Source organism: Nomascus leucogenys, chromosome 17 (genome assembly GCF_006542625.1).
Source record: "Nomascus leucogenys isolate Asia chromosome 17, Asia_NLE_v1, whole genome shotgun sequence".
NCBI lineage: Eukaryota > Metazoa > Chordata > Mammalia > Primates > Hylobatidae > Nomascus > Nomascus leucogenys.
Genome location: NC_044397.1, coordinates 5,270,255 through 5,293,522, shown reverse-complemented (window position 1 = coordinate 5,293,522; position 23,268 = coordinate 5,270,255). Strand labels below are relative to the sequence as shown.

The 23,268-nt window shown below is 41.5% G+C and overlaps 1 protein-coding gene and 1 non-coding gene across 3 annotated transcripts in view; one reads left to right on the top strand and one right to left on the bottom strand.

The window, feature by feature from the left end:
- The window catches only part of USP49 (ubiquitin specific peptidase 49), a 97,531-nt gene that overhangs the window by 42,454 nt on the left and 31,809 nt on the right, over positions 1–23,268 (top strand). The window lies entirely within an intron of this gene.
- Positions 16,675–16,814, bottom strand: LOC115831049. Its single transcript, XR_004026597.1, has one exon. It is a non-coding gene; the product is annotated as a small nucleolar RNA SNORA8 (small nucleolar RNA).

The window sequence follows — 23,268 nt, the reverse complement described above, 5'->3', positions numbered from 1 at the left end:
TCTCTAGTGAAGCCATCTGGTCCTGGGCTTTTCTTTGTTGGCAGTTTTTTGGTTACTGATTTAATCTCCTTACTCATTGGTTTTTTTCAGCTTTTCTATTTCTTCATGATTCAGTCTTGGTAAGTTGTGTGTTTCTAAGAATTTATCCATGGCCAGGCACGGTGGCTCACGCCTGTAATCCTAGCACTTTGGGAGGTCGAGGTGGGCGGATCAGGAGGTCAAGAGATCGAGACCAGCCTGGCCAACATGGTGAAACCCCATCTCTACTAAAAATATAAAAATTAGCTGGGCATGGTGGCACTCCTGCAGTCCCAGCTACTCAGGAGGCTGAGACATGAGAATTGCTGGAACCCAGGAGGCGGAGGTTCTCAGCCTCCCAAAGTGCTGAGATTACAGGCATGAGCCATCACACCTGGACCTTTCTTCTTTTTTAATGTATCCTTTTACAACTATAAATTGGCCTCTTAACACTGCTTTTTCCTGTATCCCATACGTTTTGATACATTTTCATTTTTATTTGTCTCAAGGTATTTTGTAACTTCTGTTGTGACTTGTTTGATCCTGTGGCTGTTTAAGAGTGGATTGTTTAATTTCCACATATTTGTGGATTTTCCAGTTTTCCTTGTGCCATTGATTTCTAGTTTCATTTCATTGTCATTAGAAAAGATACTTTGTGGCCGGGCACAGTGGCTCATGCCTGTAATCCCAGCACTTTGGGAGGTCGAAGCGGGTGGATCATGAGGTCAGGAGATCAAGACCGTCTTGGCCAACATGGTAAAACCCTGTCTCTACTAAAATACAAAAAATTAGCTGGGCGTGGTGGCGCATGCCTGTAATCCCAGCTACTTGGGAGGCTGAGGCAGGGGAATCACTTGAACCCAAGAGGCAGAGGTTGCAGTGAGCTGAGATCACGCCACTGCACTCCAGCCTGGCAACAGAGCAACACTCAGTCTCAAAAAAAAAAAAAAAAAAAAAAAAAAGAAAAGATACTTTGTGTGATTTTAGTCTTCTTGAATTTGTTAAGATTTGTTTCATGGCCTAACATTGGTCTGTCCTAGAGATGTTCCATGTGCACTTGAGAAGAATGTATATTCTGCTGCTGTTGGGTAGAGTTCTCTATATATGTCTATTAGGTCCAGTTGGTGTATAATGTTGTTCAGGTCCTCTCTTTCCATGTTGACCTTCTGTCTGGTTGTTCTGTCCACTATTGAAAGTGGAGTTTTGAAGTTCTCTGCTGTAATTGTGTTGCTCTTTTACCCTTCAATTCTGTCTATTTCATATATTTAGAAGCTCTGATGTTTGGAGCATAAATATTATTGTATATCTTCCTGGTTTACCCTTTTATCATATGTCATTTTTTATCTTTTGTGAGAGTTTTTTATTTAAAATCTATTTTGTCTGACATTAATATAGCCACTCCTACTCTCTTCTGGTTACCATTTGCATGGAATATCTTTTTCCAGACTTTTCAATCTATGTGTTCTTAGAGCTAAAGTGAGTCTCTTGTAGACAGCATACATATAGTTGGATCCTTTTTTAACTCCAGTCAATATATGACTTTACATTTAAAGTTAATTACTGACCCAGCATGGTGGCTCATGCCTGTAATTCCAACACTTTGGCAGGCCAAGACAAGAAGATCACTTGAGGCCAGGAGTTAGAGACCAGCCTGGGCAACATAGGGAAGACCCCATTTCTCTCTCTCTTTTTTTTTTAGACAGTGTCTCACTGGTGTTGCCCAGGCTGGAGTGCAGTGGCGCGATCTCGGCTCAATGCAAGCTCTGCCTCCCGGGTTCACGCCGTTCTCCTGCCTCAGCCTCCCAAGTAGCTGGGACTACAGGCGCCTGCCACTGCGCCTGGCTAATTTTTTGTATTTTCAGTAGATACGGGGTTTCAGGTTAGCCAGGATGGTGTCGTTCTCCTAACCTTATGATCCGTGTGCCTCGGCCTCCCAAAGTGCGGGGATTACAGGTGTGAGCCACTGCACCCGGCCAGGGAAGACCCTATTTCTCCAAAAGAAAAAAATATTTTTTTAATTAGCCAGATGTTGTGGCATGCACCCATAGTCCCAGCTATGCAGGAGGCTGAGGCAGGATTGCTTGAGCCCAGGAGGTCGAGGCTGCACTGAACCATGATAGTGCCACTGCACTGTAGCCTGGGTAACAGTGTACGAGCCTATCTAAAACAAAACATACGCTTCCAATAGGGAGGGAAAGATTTACTAATGCCATTTTGTTAATTGTTTTTGGTATATTTTGTAGTTTTTTTGTCCCTTCTTTTTTACTGCCTTTTTTGTGTTTTGTTGATTTTTTTTGTAGTGATATATGTTGATTCTCATTTCCTATTATATATATTCTATAGATACTTTGTGTTTACTGTTGTAATTGCATAAATCATCTTTAAAGTTACAGCATTCTGTTTTAAATTGTTAAAAACTTCATTCACATACAGAAAACTACTTCTTTAGAGTTTCTGCTGATAAATCTGGTGATTATCTATGGAAACTCCCTTGCATGTGATGAATCGATTTTCTTTTGCTGCTTTGAATATGTTCTCTGCCTTTGACTTTAGATAATTTAATTATAATGTGTCTTTGTGATCCTCTTTAGATTTATCCTTGTTGAAGTCCTTTGAGGTTCTTTAATGTGCATATCCATTTATCTCCTTAGATTTGAGAAGCTTGCAGCTGTTATTTCTTCAAAGAAGCTCTCTGCCACTTTGTCTCTCCCTCTTCTTCTGAGTTTTCATAATGTGCATTTCAGAATGTGTTGTCCTGATCGTGCCCTATGAGTTCTTTATGTGCTCTTTGCCAATCTGTTTCCTTTTTGCTCCTGTGACTCTTTTTTTTTTTTTTTTTTTTTTTTGAGACAGAGTCTCGCTCTGTTGCCAGGCTGGAGTGTAGTGGCACAATCTTGGCTCACTGCAACCTCCACCTCCTGGGTTCAAGTGATCCTCCTGCCTCAGCCTCCTGAGTAGCTGGGACTACAGGTGTTCACCACCATGCCCAGCTAATTTTTGTATTTTTAGTAGAAACGGGGTTTCACCATTTTGGCCAGGATGGTCTCAACCTCTTGACCTTGTGATCCACGTGCCTCGGCCTCCTAAAGTGCTAGATTACAGGTGTGAGCCACTGCACCCGGCTGACTCTACTTTCTTTTGCTTGATTAAACCTGCTATTGAACTCTTCTAATAAATTTTTCAGTTCACTTATTGAATTTTTTAAGGTCCAGAATTTCTGTTTGGATCTTTTTCATTGTTTATCTTTTTGGTCATGCATTGTTTTCTTCATTTAGTTTTGTATTTGTGTTCTAGCTCATTGAGCATCTATTTAACAGTTATTTTAAATTCTTTGTCATGCAGCTCACAGATCTGCATTTCTTTAGGGCCTGTTTCTGGAGTTATATTTTATTCCTTTAATTCAGCCATATTGCCCTGTTTATTTGTATGCCTTATAATCTCTTGCTGGGCTTTAAGCACTTAAAACAAACAACCATCTCTCCGAGTCTTTGTCTAGTGACTTTGCAGAGGAAGACCTTTACCAATTATCTTGGCTGTTGGTTCTAGGATCGCTCAACCTTTTTCTGACCTCTTGCTCCCCCTGATGTCTGCCTATGGAACTTCAGTGCTAACATTTTGCTCTCTGTTTTCAGTGTCTTCTGTACTCTGGAACCTGTCCAGTCAGTATTCTGAGTCATATGAGATAGAAATCAGTCTCTCAGGAAGCCCCAGACAAGCCAGAATGTTGGACACACAGTCAACTCTTTTGTTTCTGTCCAGAAGGAGTAGACCCAGTATGGGGGGGTTTCCTCCAACTTGCTCTGTGCTATGCTACATAGGAAGAAGGACATGAAAGGACATGGCAAACACTGAAATTTCCTACCCCTTTTGCTGTAATCTCCTTTTGGTTTTACAGTAGCCTCGTGCTGTAGCTTCTCAGCTCTTCTTCAGAGCTCTCACAAAGGTATTCTGGTCCATATATTGTTGTTAACACACTAAACACACTCTTGCTCTCTTGACTTTGCTCATATTGTTCCTCTCTAGGCAGGGCCTCCACACTGCCTCTCACTCATTCTTTTGTTCAGTAAATAATCTGAATATCTATTTGGCCATATTGTTGGCTCTGGAAATACAGTGAAAAATGCACAGTACCTGACTTCTCTGTGTCTCTGTTGGGGAAGGATCTGTTGCTTCCTAGTCTACCATCTTGTTGATATCACTCCTCTAATGATTTTCATTTTAATGATTTTTTTCAGACGGAGTCTCACTCTGTCACTCAGGCTGGAGTGCAGTGGCACGATCTTGGCTCACTGCAACCTCCACCTCCCAGATTCAAGCGATTCTCCTGCCTCAGTCTCCCAAGTAGCTGGGATTAACAGGCGTGTGCCACCATGCCTGGCTGATTTTTGTATTTTTAGTAAAGAAGGGGTTTCACCATGTTGATCAGGCTGCTCTCGACCTCCTGACCTCAAGTGATACACCTGCCTTGGCCTCCCAAAGTGCTGGGATTACAGGTGGGAGCCACCGTGCCTGGCCATGATTTTTATTTTTAAAGCATTTTATTAAGCATTGGAGATATGAGGAAATGGTAGCTGCCCTGAAATAACTTACCTTTCGGCTGTGAAGACAAGATTTATAAATTAAAACTATCAATATTTGGTAGACTATAATAAGTGAGGGGTTTATGCCATAATCCCCAAAGAAACAATCCTGCATGTTAAAATCTCAAAAGATCAAAATCCCCTAAAGTCTAAAATCCCCAAAATCACAATCTTGAAAGATAAAAATCCTGAAAATGTAGTTCTGGAAAAAAAAAATTTTAAAAATTATTTAAAGGACATTTACTTACTTTTTGTTTATTTTATTTTTAGAGACAGGTTCTCACTGTGTTGCCTAGGCTGGAATGCAGTGGCTATTCTCAGGTGTGATCATAATGCACTACAGCCCCAAACTCCTGGGCTCAAATGAGCCTCCTGACTCTTCTTCCCAAGTAGCTAGGACTACAGGCACATACCACCATGCCCAGCTTATTTACCTTTTTTTTTTGAGATGGAGTTTTGCTCTTGTTGCCCAGACTGGAGTGCAATGGCGCCATCTCGGCTCACCACAACCTCCGCCTCCCGGGTTCAAGCGATTCTCCTGCCTCAGCCTCCCAAGTAGCTGGGATTACAGGTGTGTGCCACCATACCCAGCTAATTTTATATTTTTAGTAGAGACAGGGTTTGTCAGGCTGGTCTCAAACTGCGACCTGAGGTGATCTGCCCGCCTCGGCCTCCCAAAGTGCTGGGATTACAGGCTTGAGCCACCGCGCCTGGCCTATTGAGGAAGTTTCGACCTTTTTTTTTCGACATGCGCAATGCTTATACACAAAGCCAACGTGATGATGCACTTTTTTGGAGTCATATTTACAAAATACATAAAACAAATTATAACTCCGTAAAAGTATATAATTTAATTTATACTTTTAGCACTGGAAATGATGCAAAGATGAAATATATCACAGTGAATTGTAAAAAATAGTGCTAGCAAAGTTACTGACTGGTTCAAAAGTAATTATGCACATGGTAGGATAAGAAGACACATACTTAGCCAGGCGTGGTGGCCTACGCCTGTAGCCCCAGCTGCTCGGGAGGCTGAGGCAGGAGAATCACTTGAACCCAAGAGGTGGAGGTTGCAGTGAGCCAAGATGGCTGGGTGCAGTGGCACATACCTGTAGTTCTAGCTGGTTGAGACAGAGGCAGAAGGATCAGTTGAACCCAGGAGTTTGAGGCTGTAATACACTATGCTTGTGTCTGTGAATAGCCACTGCACTGTGGCCTGGGCAACACAGCAAGACTCCATCATATATATATAACATATTCATATATATATAGTATTTATATATAATATATAGTTTTCATATATATAGTATTTATATATGTGAGTAATCTGACTAAATAGTGGAATAAAAAACAAGAAAAAACACAAAAACTAAAAATCAAATTTAACTTATGAAAAATATATTACAGGAGTAAATTCTGGGCAGTTAGTTGCACAGAGGTTGTCCATAAGACCTGGCTGACTTTTGCAGTAATTTAACTATATTTTGAAGTCTTACCTCACAATTAATAGCTGCGATTAAAATGAAAAATAGGTTTTTTTTTCTTTTAGGGCATGGCTCTCCTTGTAGAATACATTCACATTTGACATACACTGACACGATATACACAGACATGAGCATTTCCTATTAAATTTGTCCATCTTTTGTGCCATACTTCTATGTTGTTTTGGGTACACAGAAATCCATTCCACGTGAAATCATATACAGACCACAGATTTGGCACAAATAATACTGGTGATTGAACAGCAACACCATTGTGTATGTGTTTTTTTGTTTTGTTTTGTTTTGTTTTGTTTTGTTTTGTTTTGTTTTGTTTTGTTTTGTTTTTTGAGACAGTGTCTTACTCTGTCACCCAGGCTGGAGTGCTGTGGTGTGATCTTGGCTTACTGCAACCTCCACCTCCTGGGTTCAAGTGATTCTCCTGCCTCAGCCTCCCAAGTAGCTGGGACTATAGGTGTGAGCCACCACACCCGGCTAAGTATGTGTCTTCTTATCCTACCATGCACATAATTATTTTTGAACCAGTCAGTAATTCTGCTAGTTTTTTTAGGCAAATGTGGCTTTAATTCATTAAAAGCTCCCGGAATTTCTTTTTTTTTTTTGAGAAGGAGTCTCGCTCTTTCACCCAGGCTGGAGTGCAGTGGCGCGATCTTGGCTCACTGCAGGCTCCGTCCCCCGGGGTTCACGCCATTCTCCTGCCTCAGCCTCTCCGAGTAGCTGGGACTACAGGCGCCCGCCACCACGCCCGGCTAATTTTTTTTTGTATTTTTAGTAGAGATGGGGTTTCACCGTGGTCTCGATCTCCTGACCTCGTGATCCGCCCGCCTCGACCTCCCACAGTGCTGGGATTACAAGCGTGAGCCACCGCGCCCGGCCAAGCTCCCGGAATTTCATCAGCTGGAAGGAATGCCAGTGCAGACAAGTGATGCATTTTTATTTTCTTATTAGAGACACGGTCTTGCTCTGTCACCCAGGCTGGAGTGCAGTGGCACAATCTCAGCTCATGGCAACCTCTGCCTCCCAGGTTCAAGTGATTTTCCTGCCTCAGCCTCCTGAGTAGCTGGGATTACAGGTGGGCGCCACCACACCTGGCTAATTTTTGTATTTGTGGTAGAGACAGGGTTTTGCCATATTGGCCAGGCTGGTCTTGAACTCCTGACCTCAGGTAATCCACCCCCCTTGGCCTCCTGAAGTGCTGGGATTACAGGAGTGAGCCACTGCGCCCGGCCAAATAATGCATTTTCAAACGGAACTGTTCGTTGTTGTTGTATCATGTGACTAATCTACTCATCTGAATTTTCTGCCAAAGGCAAATAAAAATAGGATGGGAATAGTTCCACCTAATATGATACAAGTAACATGCTACAGCTACTGTGCTTACAATAAAAAATGAACTTCCCCAGAATTCAGCTTTCAGGATTTCAACATGCTGAATTTTAATCTTCCAGGATTGTGATTTTCAGGATTTTAGATATTAGGGATTTTTAGACTTTAGAGATTTTGATCTTTCAGGATTATGGCATTTGAGATTGTGTTTTTAGGGATTATGATTAGCACTGGTATGTCAGCAACCTATAATGCAATAAGAGCTCAGAGTAGGACTTCATAAGTAGGTGGGGCCTTCAACCTAGAATCGAAGAAAGAATAAGCTTCTCTGGATGGTAAGCTCCTTGAAGGCAGAGACTGTGTTTTTTTTTAACTATAATATTTCTAGGGCCCACAGAATGCCTAATAGATATCCAAATTATTTACTGAACAAATGGATAAGCAGAAGGGAAGTACAAGAGACCCTTCTGGGTCGGGGGGATAGTATGAACAAAGGTGAGAAGGCAAGAGTGTGGTTAGTTTGGGAGACAGACAATGAGTAATTTAGTTTGTCTACATTGCAAGGAGCCTATGGGGCCTATGGGAAATACTCAGAAATAGTTGGAGAGGATAACGGGGCCAGATAGTAAAAAGTTTTTTTTTGTTTTGTTTTGAAACAAGACCTTCTACAAGGTCTTGCTCTGTCACCCAGGCTGGAGCACAGTGGCAGAATCATAGCTCACTCCAACCTCAACCTCCTTGGCTCAAGCAGTCATCCTGCATAGCTAGGACTACAGGTATGCACCACTCTGCCAGGCCAATATTTAATTTTTTTTTTGAGACTTCATAGTAGCAGAATTTTATTTAATTAAAAATGTTTTTTAAAAATTAGACATTACAAATTCAGAACCCACTATTTCAATTAACTGAAGAAAAATAGGAGGTTGGGCTAGGTAAGACTTTGACAAATTATATTATAAATCCATCCACAGTGTTATAAAATGAAAAGAACAAAAATAGCAATAGTTTATACATGTCTTTAAAAAAGCAAGTTTAGAAAAAGACCAGATTAAGTCAAGCCTAACCCTGTAAATTATAAAAGAAAGAACCTTGAGATTCATCCAGCTGCTCACTTCCTCCTCTCTTCCGTTTCCGTGGAGTCAGCCACTACTGTTGGTTCTTCAAAACTCCTTTTATGTACCAACTTCTCTAAGAAAACTTTACTGACCCAAGGTCTCAATAGGATACCATTATTGTGTTCTTCCAAAATCTCTATGATAGCACTTCTTATTTTTTTAATTTTTTTTTTTTCTTTTTTTGAGACGGAGTTTTGCTCTGTCACCCAGGCTGGAGTGCAGTGTCGCAATCTCGGCTCACGGCAAGCTCCGCCTCCCGGGTTGACGCCATTCTCCTGCCTCAGCCTCCCGAGTAGCTGGGATTACAGGCACCCACCACCATGCCCAGCTAATTTTTTGTATTTTTAGTAGAGACAGAGTTTCACCGTGTTAGCCAAGGTGGTCTTGTTCTCCTGACCTCATGATCCGCCGGCCTCGGCCTCCCAAAGTGCTGGGATTACAGGCATGAGCCACTGCACCCGGCCTATTTTTTTTTAATGTTAATAATCAATTCATTATACTGATATTTACATTATGGTATTTGCTGAGACAAACTACAGAAGGTATTGCAGAGTTCTTTTTTATTTTATTTCAATAGTTTTTGGGAACAGATGATTTTTGGTTATATGGATAAGTTCTTTAGTGGCCATTTCTGAGATTTTGGTGCACCCATCACCTAATCAGTATTCACTGTACCTACTGTGTATTCTTTTATCCCTTACCCCCTCCCACCCTAAGCCCCAAGCCCCCCAAATCCATTATATCATTCCTATGTCTTTGCATCCTCATAGCTTAGCTCCCACTTATGAGAACATACAATATTTGGTTTTCCATTCCTGAGTTACTTCACTTAGAGTAATGGTCTCCGCCTCCATCCAGGTTGCTGCAAATGCCATTATTTCATTCCTTTTTATGACTGAGTAGTATTCCATGGTATATATATTCCACATTTTCTTTATCCACTCGTTGGTTGATAGGCATTTTTGTTTCATTTATCTTTTGTATTTTTTTTGTTTGTTTCAATTTATTTTAGGTCTGTTCTGATCTTCGTTACTCTTTTCTTCTGCTGTGTTTGGGTTTGGTTTGTTATTTCTCTAGTTCCTTGAGGCATGACCTTAGATTGTCTATTTATGCTCTTGCAGACTTTTTTTTTTTTTTTTTTGAGACAAGGCCTGGCTCTATTGCCCAGACTGGAGTGCAGTGGCACAATCTTGGCTCATTGCAACCTCCGCCTCCTGGGCTCAAGCTATCTTCCCACCTCAGCCTCCCAAGTGGCTGGGACTACAGGCATATACCACCACACCCAGCTAATTTTTGTTTTTGTATTTTTTGTAGAGACAGGGTTTGCCATGTTGCCGAGGCTGGTCTCACAGTCCTAAGCTCAAGCAATCCACCTGTCTCAGCCTTCCAAAGTGCTAGGGTTATAGGCATGAACCACCACACCAGGACTCTTTGGGACTTTTTGATGTAGACATTAAATGCTGTGAACTTTTCTCTTAGCACCGCTTTTGCTACGTCCCAGGGGTTTAATAAATTGTGTCACTATTATCGTTTAGTTCCAAGAATTTTTTAAATTTCCATCTTGATTTCATTGTTGACCCAAAGATTATTTAAGAGCAGATTATTTAATGTCCATAGTTTCGAGGGTTCCTTTTGGAGTTAATTTCCAGTTTTATTCCACTGTGGTCTGAGAGGATACTTGATATAATTTTGATTTTCCTAAATTTATTGAGACTTGTTTTGTGACCTATCATGTGGTCTATCTTGGAGAATGTTCCATGTGCTGATAAAAGAATGTATATTCTGCAGTGGTTTGGATCCATTGTTGGGGAGCTAGTGTGGTCTTTTGAGGGTGTTATAGAACCTAGTTTTGTCATATTAGCAAAATTACTTTTCTGATTCCTTCTCATTTGGGTAGACTATTTCAGTGGCAAAATCTGGAACTCAAAGCCTGATATTCAGATTTATTTATACCACAGAGTGATCCCTTGATGCGGTGCTCTCCCCTTTCCCCTAGGGATTGGGCTTCCTGAGAGCTGGACTGCAGTGATAATTACTGCTCTTTTGGGTCTAGCTACCCAGTGGAGCTACCAGGCCCTGGGCTGGTGCTGGGGAATATCTGCAAAGAGTACTGTGATAGATTCCTCTTCAGGTCTCCCAGCCATGGATAATAGCACCTGCTCTGGTGGAGGTGACAAGGGAGTGAAGTATACTCTGTGAGAGTCCTTGGTTGCAGATATGTTTGGTGGGCTGGCTCTCTCAAATGCTGGTTATGCTAGCAGCAACACTGTCATGTGGATAGACGCAGGACCTCTGGTTAGCCAGGATGTTGCAGGCAGTGGAATTACCCAGTCTGCCATTGATGGGCATTTAGGTTGGTTCTATGTCTTTACTATTGTGATTACTGCTGCAGTGAACATATGCATGCATGTGTCTTTATGGTAGAGCGATTTATATTCCTTTGGGTATATAACCAATAATGGGATTGCTGGGTTAAATAGTAGTTCTGTTTTAAGTTCTTTGAGAAATCACCAAACTGCTTTCCACAGTGGCTGAACTAATTTGCATTCCCACCAGTATTGTATAAGTGGTCCCTTTACTCTACATCTTTGCCATCATCTGTGATGTTTTTGACTTTTAAATAATAGCATTCTGACTGCTGTGAGATGGTAGCTCATTGTGGTTGTTTGCATTGCTCTAATGATTAGTGATGCTGAGCATTTTTTTCATATGCTTGTTGGCCACCATATGTCTTCTTTTGAAAAATGTATGTTTATGTCCTTTGCCCACTTTCTAATGGGGCTGTTTGTTTTTTGCTTGTTAATTTTAAGTTCCTTATAGCTTCTGGATATTAGACCTTTGACAGATGCATAGCTTGCAAATATTTTCTCCCATTCTGTGGGTTGTCTATTTACTCTGCTGATAGGTTTTGTTGTTGTTGTTGTTCTTTGCTATGCTCTTTAATTAGGTGCTGTTTGTCAATTTTTGCTTTTGTTGCAATTGCTTTTGGTGTCTTTGTCATGAAATCTTTGCCAGGGCCTGTGTCCAGAATGGTATTTCCTAGGTTTTCTAGAGCTTTTATAGTTTTAGGTTTTACTTTTAAGTCTTTAACCCATGTTGAGTTGATTTTTGTAGATGGTGTAAGGAAGGAGTACAGCTTCAATCTTCTGCATATGGCTTGCCAGTTATTCTAGCGCCATTTATTGAATAGGGAGTCCTTTCCCCATTGCTTTTGTCAACTTTGTTGAGTATCAGATGGTTGTAGGTGTACGTTTTTATTTGTGAGCTCTCTATTCTGTTCCATTGGACCGTGTGTCTGTTTTTATATCAGTACCATGCTGTTTTGGTGACTGTAGCCTTAAAGTATAGTTTGAAGTTGGGTAACAGTGATGCCTCCAGCTTTGTTCTTTTGCTTATGATTGCATTGGCTACTCAGGCTCTTTTTTGGTTCCATATGAATTTTAGAATAGTTTTTTTCTAATTCTGAGAAGAATGTCATTGGTAGTTTGATAGGGATAGCACTGAATCTGTAGATTGCTTTGGGCAGTATGACCATTTAAACAATATTGATTCTTCTTATCCATGAGCATAGAATATTTTTCTATTTGTGTCATCTCTGATTTCTTTGAGCAGTGTTGTAATTCTCGCTGTAGAGATCTTTCACCTCCCTGATTAGCTGTATTCCTAGGTATTTTGTTTGTGTGTGTGTGTGTGTGTGTGTGCATGTGTGTGTCTGTTGTGAATGAGATCATACTCTTCATTTGGCACTCAGTTTGGATACTGTTGGTGTATAGAAATGCTACTGATATTTGTACATTGATTTTGCACCCTGAAACTTTACTGAAGTTGTTTATAAGATCTAGGATCTTTTGGCCAGATACTATGGGGTTTTCTAGGTATAAAATTATTTTGTATTTTGTATTTTTATTTATCGATTTACTTTTTCTTATGCTACCTTGTCCAAGATCTAGTTATAACATTATATCATCTGCAAATATAGTTTGACTTCTTCTCTTCCTATTTGGATGCCTTTTACTTCTTTTTCTTGCCTGATTGTTCTGGTTAGGAATTCCAGTACTATGCTGAGTAGGAGCCGTGAGAGTGAGCATTCTTATCTTGTTCCAGTTCTCAGGTAGAATGCTTCTAACTTTTACCCATACCGTATGATGTTGGCTGTGGGTTTGTCATAGATGGCTGTTATTATTTTGAGATACGTTCTTTCAGTGCCTAGTTTGTTGAGGATTTTCAACATGAAACAATGCTGAATTTTATCAAAAGTCTTTTCTGCGTCTATTGAGATGATCATGTGGTTTTTATTTTTAGTTCTCTTTATGTGGTCAGGGTGTCCTATTTCAGAGCCTTTGGGTACTGCTTTGTGAAGAAAGACCTAGTGTTCTCTATGAGCCAAAAAACCCCCTTCTTTTTCAACTCCCTTCCAGCTTACTCTACCTACATCTGTTAACTGTTTTCTTACTCAATTTGTATTGTATTTATTTATTTTGCATACAGAGTGTCACTCTGTCACCCAGGCTGGAGTGCAGTGGTATGATCGTAGCTCACAACAGCCTGGAACTCCTGGGCTCAAGTGCTCCTCTCACCTCAGCCTCCTGAGTAGCTAGGACTACAGGCACACATTACCATGCCCAGCTAATTTTTTTTATTTTTGATTTTTGTAGAGATGGTCTCACCATCTTCCTCAGGCTGATCTTGAACTTCTGGACTCAAGCAGTCCTCCCACCTTGACCTCCCAAAGTGCTAGGATTACAGGCATGAGCTACTGTGCCCAGCCAAGTTATATCGTTTCATAAATTTTACTTTACCTACCTTTTGTTAGCTTGGACTTTCTGATGTGTGTGGTTTTTTTTTTTTAGAGTCTTGCTCTGTCACCAGGCTGGAGTGCAGTGGCGCCATCTCGGCTCACTGCACCCTCTGTCTCCCGGGTTCAAGTGATTCTCCTGCCTCAGCCTCCCGAGTAGCTGGGACTACAGGAGCCTGCCAACATGCTTGGCTAATTTTTTGTATTTTTTTAGTAGAGACAGGGTTTCACCATGTTGGCCAGGATGGTCTTGATCTCTTGACCTCATGATCCACCTACCTCAGCCTCCCAAAGTGCTGGGATTACAGGCGTGAGCCACCGCACCCGGCCAGATTTTCCAGTTCTTAAAATAACAGTTGTGTTTACTTCCCAATTCCTTCCATTTTCCATACTTGACTAACCTAGCAAATCTAAATTGCAATTAAATTGGCTTTCATGACTGCATTTCAGAATCTTGTAATGGAAATGTTAATGGCATGAGCATTCGTTTAAGTTGGCTAAAGCCTCCTTTGCATGCGAAATGTGCGTTTGTCATCCTTCCATCTCATCCACCCATCCAAAAGTCATTAGTAAGTCTTTCCCCCTCTGGGATATACCAAGCAAATATAAGACACAGCACCCAGTGGCAAGCAAGCTGTGTTCTCTAACCTAATGATTACCCCTTTGATGGTGGGTAGAGACCCAGATTGAAGACTAGTGGTGATTTGGGCTTAGAATGATTCATCTCCTTAAGAATCATCAGTTTTCTTTCCTTATTACCATCTCTCCACTTCTACTCTTTTTCTTTTTTTTTTGAGACAGAGTCTCACTCTGTAACCCAGGCTGGAGTGCAGTGGCGCGATCTCGGCTCACTGCAAGCTCCGCCTCCCAGGTTCACGCCATTCTCCTGCCTCAGCCTCTCGGAGTAGCTGGGACTACAGGCGCCTGCCACCACGCCCGGCTAATTTTTTTGTATTTTTAGTAGAGACGGGGTTTCACCGTGGTCTCGATCTCCTGACCTTGTGATCCACCCGCCTTGGCCTCCCAAAGTGCTGGGATTACAAGCATGAGCCACTGCGCCCGGCCCACTTCTACTCTTATATTATTTTTTTCTTTCCTATTTCTTGAATACAATCATATGTTATAAAAACTGAAGATAGGCAGTACTGACCTGGAACCTTGACTCAGCTATTTTCTATGTAAATGTTCTTGAGAATACTTACTGTATTAGTCTATTCTCACATTGCTGTAAAGAAATACCTGAGACTGGGTAATTTACAAAGAAAAGAGGTTTAATCAGCTCATGATTCTGCAGGAAGCATAGTGGCGTCTGCTTCTGGGGAGGCCTCAGGAAACTACAATTATGGCGGAAGGTGAAGGGGAAGCAGGCACATCTTACATGGCTGGAGCAGGAGCAAAATAGAGAGTGTTGAGGTGCTACACACTTTTAAACAACCGGATCTTGTGAGAACACACTATCACAGGAACAGCTTCAAGAGGATGGTGCCAAATCATTCATGAGAAACTGCCCCCATGATCCAGTCCCCTCCCACCAGGCCCCACCTCCAACACTGGGGATTACAATTCAACATGAGATTTGGTGGGGACACAGATCCAAACCATATCATTTACCCTCTCTGATATTCAAGATCCTCATATATAAAATTGGGATAATAGTATCTGGGCATTTTAGGGCTAGAGAAGATGTGAAAAATACCTGATACTTGATGTTCTTTACTAATTGTTATTGCTGTTATTATTGTATAATCGGCCGGGCGTGGTGGCTCACGCTTGTAATCCCAGCACTTTGGGAGGCCGAGGTGGGCGGATCACGAGGTCAAGAGATCGAGACCACCGTGAAACCCCGTCTCTACTAAAAATACAAAAAAAAATTAGCCGGGCGTGGTGGCGGGCGCCTGTAGTCCCAGCTACTCGGAGAGGCTGAGGCAGGAGAATGGCGTGAACCCGGGAGGCGGAGCTTACAGTGAGCCGAGATTGCGCCACTGCACTCCAGCCTGGGTGACAGAGCAAGACTCCGTCTCAAAAAAAAAATAATAATCATTGTTTCCATTTTCTCAACAGCATGGGAGGCTTTTTAGATAGTGCTCAGTGCTAGATGTTATGATAGAGTGAGGTAAAGTATGGGTATCATAGGAATGGAATTGGTAGTTATTAAGTAGAGAATCATAGGTCAGACATCTCAAGGACATCAGAGACCCAAGAATGCCCCATACTACAGAGGAACTCATGAGAACTTTAAATAGGACAAATTTCCTTTAGTTGCCTACTTCGATTTCTTCCTAGTGACGGCGTGCATGTTTCAGTGTTCTTAGCTATTCAAATATGTGTACAGGTTAAAGCTTTGTTTTAAGTTTTAAACAAAGTGGACCCACTTAATATACTCAACATGTTTTCTAGTTTTGTGCTCACTTTACCAACATTGGCAGTGTTTTGCCAAAAGGGCAGAATTCAGCAACAGCTTCGTAGATAAACTGCCAAGACAGATTTGAAATCACATGCCGAATAGTGTGGACTAGGTTAATAACTAGGGTTTTCCAAATGTGCTATCACCCCAAACCTCATCATTTGGCCCTTTCTAGGGTCCAGAAATCTTGCTACTACTTCTTACATTTCAGAAATCTTACACACATGCTGTGATAATCTTGTCCACCTTTGCCTTATTTTAACCTATATTTTTACCCATACCAATAAGAACTACTGAGTGAGAAGGTTTGATATAGGTATTTTACATGGATTTATTTGCGCTATTTGAATTTCAAATTAGAATCACTTTTCTAAAATCTTTCAAAAATTGTTCGAGTATGGAAGAAGTTGTTGGAGTAGTGTTTCTTGTCAGTGCTTAAATACTTTATTATTATAATTTTGAAATTATTTCTACTATAAGAATTAATGAGAAAACATTTACTGAGAAGCAAAAGAATAAAAGAAATATTTGATTATATTTATTCTTAGTGAGTTTTTTCTAGCTGCTATTGAAGACTATATGAATCTGAACAGTATGAGGAAACTATAGAACTACAGAAATACTGTGTCAAGGCTGGGCGTGGTGGCTCACACCTGTAATCCCAGCACTCTGGGAGGCTAAGGTGGGCAGATCATGAGGTCAGGAGATTGAGACCATCCTGGTTAACACGGTGAAACCCCATCTCTACTAAAAATACAAAAAATTCACCGGGCATGGTGGCGGGCACCTGTAGTCCCAGCTACTCGGGAGGCTGAGGCAGGAGAATGGCGTGAACCCGGGAGGTGGAGGTTGCAGTGAGCCGAGGACGGGCCACTGCACTCCAGCCTGGGCAACAATGCGAGACTGTCTCAGAAAAAAAAAAAAAGAAAAAAAGAAATACTGTATCAATAGAAATACCAAGTTTTAACAAGCACAAAGCCAAGAAAATCAGTGATGCTAGATACTGAATTTCTATGGCACTGATCTTTGAACACCCAGCAGGAATAAACTACTGAGTGCAGATACCATGGCAATGCAATTAAATTATTCTAGTGTTTTAAGGTTTAAGACATTCAATTAGTCAATCATTTTAGTTAGTTGATATTTTTGTAATGTTGCCTAATCTTGTTTTGGCTGATTTCTACACCTAAAGCATAGTGTTTGGTATATTGTAGGCGAGCACTCAGAAAATGGTTTTTTTTGACTAATTTCTAGTGATAAAGTGCTTGCCAAAAATACCCTTTCGTGGAAGCTGGTATCCTTGAACAACCCAGTCCTCATAATAACACCAGGTTTCTAGTTGGAAAAAAAACACGTTTAAATATGTCATATTTTTGGGAGCCATTAAAAATGGCATCCTTACCATGCTTGTTTTTTCTCTTTGCAAGCAACACACCATGTGTGTGAGCTGTTTATTGAAAGCCAAGTCTTTTGAAACATTTGACTTTTTTGCCTGCGCATACCCAATTTTGTTTATACTAGGACTTAGGCATTTGCCAGTACATACATATGTAGCTAGGAAAGCATGATAGTCTTACATAGTGCCCTGCAAGGGAGCTAGAACTGGGAGAGAATAGGTTAAATGAGCTATCATCACAGAATTTCAGAAGACAATTGTCTCTGCTCAGTTAATTTATCAAAGGGAAGCAGCTCCACCTAGAATTACAAATCAAGACTATCAGGTAACATGAGTAAAAGATGCCCAGGAAAGATTTGGGGTCAAGTTCTTAGTTCTTTATATCAGGAGCCTTGTGCAGGGGGTGAATGGTAAAAAAACAGTACAGACTTTGCCTTAAGGAGTTTGGACTATGGTTAGTAAACCAGATAAAACAATTGAGGACTGTGAACAATGAGGTGTTCTTTGAGGGAGAGATTCACTGGGTAGTAGAATGGTCAAGAAAAGCCTTTAAAAAAGGACAGGACCTAAGCTGGCTTTGAGGGTTAGTACAGAAGAGGAAGGATAGCATCTCAAGGAATTGACTGTTCTTGGGACATCTGAAGAAATAGTGAGTAGACCAGTCCATCTGGTTGTTTGGACGCAAAGAAAGGGTGGGAGATAATATGAGAAGCTTGTTTGGGGTCAGATTGTGTGTGATACTTTTGAAGGTCTGTCTAAGGAACTTGGACTTTATCATACAGACAGCCCATTAAAAGGGGAGGTTATGGGTTGTTGTGGTGGTTGTTTTAATTTTAGTTTGGAGTAATGTTTAATGTGAAGTATGGATTTAGAAGCTCAGGAGAGTTAGTGGTGAAGAAAAATGATTAGTTTATTTCAAAAATGATAGCTGTACTTTTTTTTTTTTTTTGACATGGAATTTTGCTCTTGTTGCCCAAGCTGGAGTGCAGTGGTATGGTCTCGGCTCACTGCAACCTGTGCCTCCTGGGTTCAAGCAATTCTCCTGCTTCAGACTCCCGAGTAGCTGGGATTATAGGCGCGCACCACCACGCCCAGCTAATTTTTTGTATTTTTATTTTTTTTTATTTTTATTTCTGTTTTGAGACAGAGTCTCACTCTATTGCCCAGGCTGGAGTGCAGTGGCACAATCTGGGCTCACTGCAACCTCCACCCCCTGGGTTCAAGCGATTCTCCTGCCTCAGCCTCCTGAGTAGCTGGGGTTATAAATGCATGCCACCACACCTGGCTAATTTTTGTATTTTTAGTACAGACGGGGTTTCACCATGTTGGTTAGGCTGGTCTTAAACTCCTGACTTGGTGATCTGCCCGCCTCAGCCTTCCAAAGTGCTGGGATTACAGGTGTGAGCCACTGCACCTGGCAATTTTTTGTATTTTTAGTAGAAACGGGGTTTCACCATGTTAGCCAGGCTGGTCTCGAACTCCTGACCTCAGGTGATCTGCCCACCTCTGCCTCCCAAAGTGCTGGGATTACAGGCGTGAGTCACCACTCCCAGTCGATAGCTCTACCTTTTATAGTGACAGTGCAGGTTATCTTGTGTGGAGGTTCCTATCAATCAGCCTGTACAGGTAGCACCAGTGTATAACAATCTCTTGGCCAGTCAGCATTGGTGCTTCATGCTGCTTTCCTAAATTTTTTTTTTTCCTTGAGACGGAGTCTTGCTCTGTTGCCCAGGCTGGAGTGCAATGGTGCAATCTTGGCTCACTGTAACCGCCACCTCCCAGGTTCAAGTGATTCTCTTGCTTTAGCCTCCTGAGTAGCCGGGATTACAGGTATGCACCACCATGCCCAGCTAATTTTTGTTTTTTTAGTACAGATGGGGTTTCACCATGTTGGCCAGGCTGGTCTCAAACTGGTTAACCTCAGGTGATCCACTGGCTCGGCCTTCCAAAGTACTGAGATTACAGGTGTGAACCACCACGACTGGCCTGCTTTCCTAAATTTGAATTGGTTGCAAATCTGTTTTGTTTGCTCCATCATTGTCTTTCTGTCGTTAACATACTATTTATTTATTTTCAAAAGTATAAACTTATATGGAATTTCTGTAGGGGTTAAAGTAGACACTAGGTTACCAAGGCATAATTTCCCAAGACTTGGAGACCTGTGATCACTGGGAGGATTTTTGGATCTTCATCTGAACTTAGCTATATTAAACATTGAAACAATCCTACAAAATGCCTAGATGAGACAGGTTTACAGGTAAGTTTTATCAGACCTTCATGGAACAGATAAACCACAGAAGAATTAAACTGTTTCAGAGAAGAGATAAAGTGGGAAAGCTGCTCTCTCAGGTTTTTTTTTTTTTTTTTTTTTTGAGACGGAGTCTTGCTCTGTCGCCCAGGCTGGAGTGCAGTGGCGCAATATCGGCTCACTGCGAGCTCTGCCTCCCGGGTTCACGCCATTCTCCTGCCTCAGCCTCTCCGAGTAGCTGGGACTACAGGCGCCCGCCACTACGCCCGGCTAATTTTTTTGTATTTTTAGTAGAGACGGGGTTTCACCGTGGTCTCGATCTCCTGACCTCGTGATCCGCCCGCCTCGGCCTCCCAAAGTGCTGGGATTACAGGCGTGAGCCACCGCGCCCAGCCTGACTATATTCTACTTGGAGAAATCTTAAATAAATGGGGAGTAACCTACCTCTGAAAATGCCAGCTAGCTAGCTTCTTACTCAGAGCCCTCCCAGGTGGCATTACCTTGGTGAAGTCATAACTAGGGTCTAGACCTTATCTCTAAAGGTTCTCAGCCTCAATTTTGTGAGAATAATGTATGATGCCCAGTTTCTTGGGAACTGACTTATATGATCAATATCATTGGAGTGAAGATTCATTTTCAGTGAGAAAATGAATCTTCTTGGTTTTCTGTGCAAGGAATCAGTGCAGAGGGAGTCTGCTGGATGGTTTTAGTGACTGTTGGTATCAGGCCCTTATATGATATCAACAAGCTTCAGTAGTTGTATTTTTTAGTTGGGGGACTTGCTGTCTTTAGCTGAAGGAAGAACACTGCCTAACCATTGGTCAGAGGATGCTCCCCTCTTACTGCTGACCTTCAATTTGTGGTCAGGCAGTCCTCCACAGTCCTCCACAGGAGGCTAGCAGTCCTCCACAGTCATACTCTCTTTGGCTCTGTGAGGTTGTATCTAAGTCACTTTGATTGGGTTTGGGGGGTCCCAGAACTCTGCAGTCACTCAAACCTCAGGGTTTTAGTATTTGTAGCAGATGGATCATTGTGTCCACTGTATTTTTTTTCTAACTTCAACCTCAGAAGATAAAACCTTAATTGCTGTTTTGGAGACATTTTATATCATTGTCATGTGACAATTCTTTATTTCTTGAACCTGCTCAATGACATCATCACCTTAACAGTCCTGCTCCCACTTTCCCATTAAGGAGCAAATCATGTCTGGAACAATTCTATGGCATATTTTCTTTGTCAGCAGACTTATATATGTCGGCTTCTTAGAATTAGTAATACATTAAATGGTCCCTTAGAGATCTACTGTTTGGTCTCTTGGAATGCATAATATGTATTATTTTGTATTTTGCTTCTGCCAGTATTAGATAGGATGTTTCTTATTCATAGTTCCTTCAAAGCAGTTTAGTTCTTTTTTTTCTTTCTTTTGAGATGGGGTCTCACTTGCTCTGTCACCCAGGCTGGAGTGCAGTCGCGTGATGTCAGCTCACTGCAGCCTCTATACCTCCTGGGCTCAATTGATCTTCCCATCTCAGCCTCCTGAGTAGCTGGGACTACAGGTGCATGCCACCATGCCCAGATAACTTTTTGTATTTTTTGTAGAGATGGGGTTTCACCATTTTGCCCAGGCTGGTCTCGAACTCCTGGACTCAAGTGATCATACCTGCCTCGGTCTCCCAAAGTGCTGGGATTATAGGCGTGAGCCACTGCACCTGGCCCAGTTTAGTTCTTATTAGTTCTGTTAAGTTTCTGTGTGAATGGTAGGTATAGTGATGATACATATTTTGATAAGTTGATTGTAGCTAAATTAGGTGGTTTGATGAGACTGTTGTCCTGTCTTCAAACAAGCTATTCTTTATTTACCCTTGGCTGTAGGCTGTCTGTAATCACTAACTTAAAAATAATAAACATTCAATGGTAGGCTGTCTTGAGGGAAAAAAGACAAAAATAATTCTAAAATTTACTGAGAAATCAGGCTCACACAACACCTTGTTCATAAACTAAAGGTTATTATTCTAAAGGTTAGTTTAGAATAATTACTTTTCTAGTTATTCATATCTCTTAAAAATTTAATAAATTACATATATGCCTTGTTTTATTATTGAATATTTGCTAAGGATATACCTCACTGATATAATAATTTCATGGGTATGTACAGTGTTTAGCACATTTACCACAGGCAACATAGGAGAGATGCTGGAAAAAATTATGAAGTCAGTGAGACTTATTTTTCGTGTTCTCATATCTTTTTTTTTTTTTCTTTGAAGTGACCTCTCTTGTTGGTGTCCATTGCAACCTTAAGGCTCGGAACTTCCTTCTGTGGGATCTCAGGCAATGAGTCATGCTTTTCCCTTCCTCGTCAGTTTCTTTCTGTCAACATTAACTTAGGCAGTATCATATGCCTGAGCTCTGCTTTCCATCTCCTGCTACAGTAAATTAACCTGCACTTAGTTATTGGTAGTTGATTGGGTTAGGGTGTTTCCCTTAAAATATTTGCCTTTAATAGGGACTTTGATGTCTTAATTCAAATGGTGAGACTTACTGGCACACCAGGAGGTTGATATTTTAAAATAGGGCAGAAGTACCTAAGATTTGTGGGACTTAAACTGTAGTAAGTTCATTGCCTGGATATGCACTGGCCCTCTTTTTGTGGTCAGCCTGTTTGATTCTTGTACAAGTTAGGGCCCAGTCCTCTCACCTCTTGTGCCTGCTCACTATAGTTGAGTTCCCAGAAGTATGTCTGCTTTATTCTTGTACAAGAGATGAGGGTTCATGCACAGTTCACGTCTTTGAAATGCCTTCTATGCCTTATTTGAAAGAAGGCCCCCTTTATATTTTTGCCATGCAGCACATTCTCTTGGACCTGTAAGTATTCAATGGGCATACCCTCACTGCAGAGTGAGCTAAGGCTGATTCTGCTTTCTTTGATTTGACTGCATTTTGTGATGCTTTGGGTTTGTTTTTGTTTTTTGTTTCAGAGACAGAGTTTCGCTCTTGTTGCCCAGGCTGGAGTGCAATGGTGCGATCTGGGCTCACCACAACCTCTGCTTCCGGGTTCAAGCGATTCTCCTTCTTTAGTCTCCCGAGTAGCTGGGATTACAGGCATGTACCACCATGCCCAGCTAATTTTGTATTTTTATAGAGAGGGGTTTCTCCGTGTTGGTCAGGCTGGTCTTGAACTCTCGACCTCAGGTGATCTGCCCACCTCGGCCTCCGAAAGTGCTGAGATTACAGGCATGAGCCACTGTGCCCGGTGATGCTATTTTTTTTTTTTTTTTTAAAAAGCCATCTAAATTGGACTTTTATTATCCTTGCACTGTGTTGCTATGAAACAATTTTTAAAGATTTAAGAAAATGGATATTAGAAAAACCCTCAAATTTGCTTTAAAAAGATAGTGATTTTTCTTGTTTTTAATATAAAAGTGTCCTCCATTTTCTTGTTTAAGAATAGCTTATTATGAACACCTTATTAGATGAAATTTCCTGGATAAAATCAAAACTAGAGACTCAGTTACTATAAGATGCTGAAAACCAGCCTGACTTTAGGCTCTGTGGAGGCAAAAATAACTGGCCTGGGGATGAGTAACAAGGCTGGCCAAGTCAGCCAGTATTTTGATTAGGTTTAACTACTTTCAGAGTACGTGGCTATCTCATTTGAGCCTCCCTCAGAACAGCTCTCTGAAGTGTAGGTATTAATGCTCTCCAACTTTATGCACTAAGAAACTGAGGCTTATAGTGCACCTTTTAAATTTAGAATGGTATGGAGGAGGGGTGCTTCACCATTCAGCCGATTCCCTTCACTGTCCACCCCCCCCCCCCACACACACACTCACACACACTCTCTCTCTCCCTCTCTCCTGACCCCCCCACCACCTCCACTGCCCACTTCA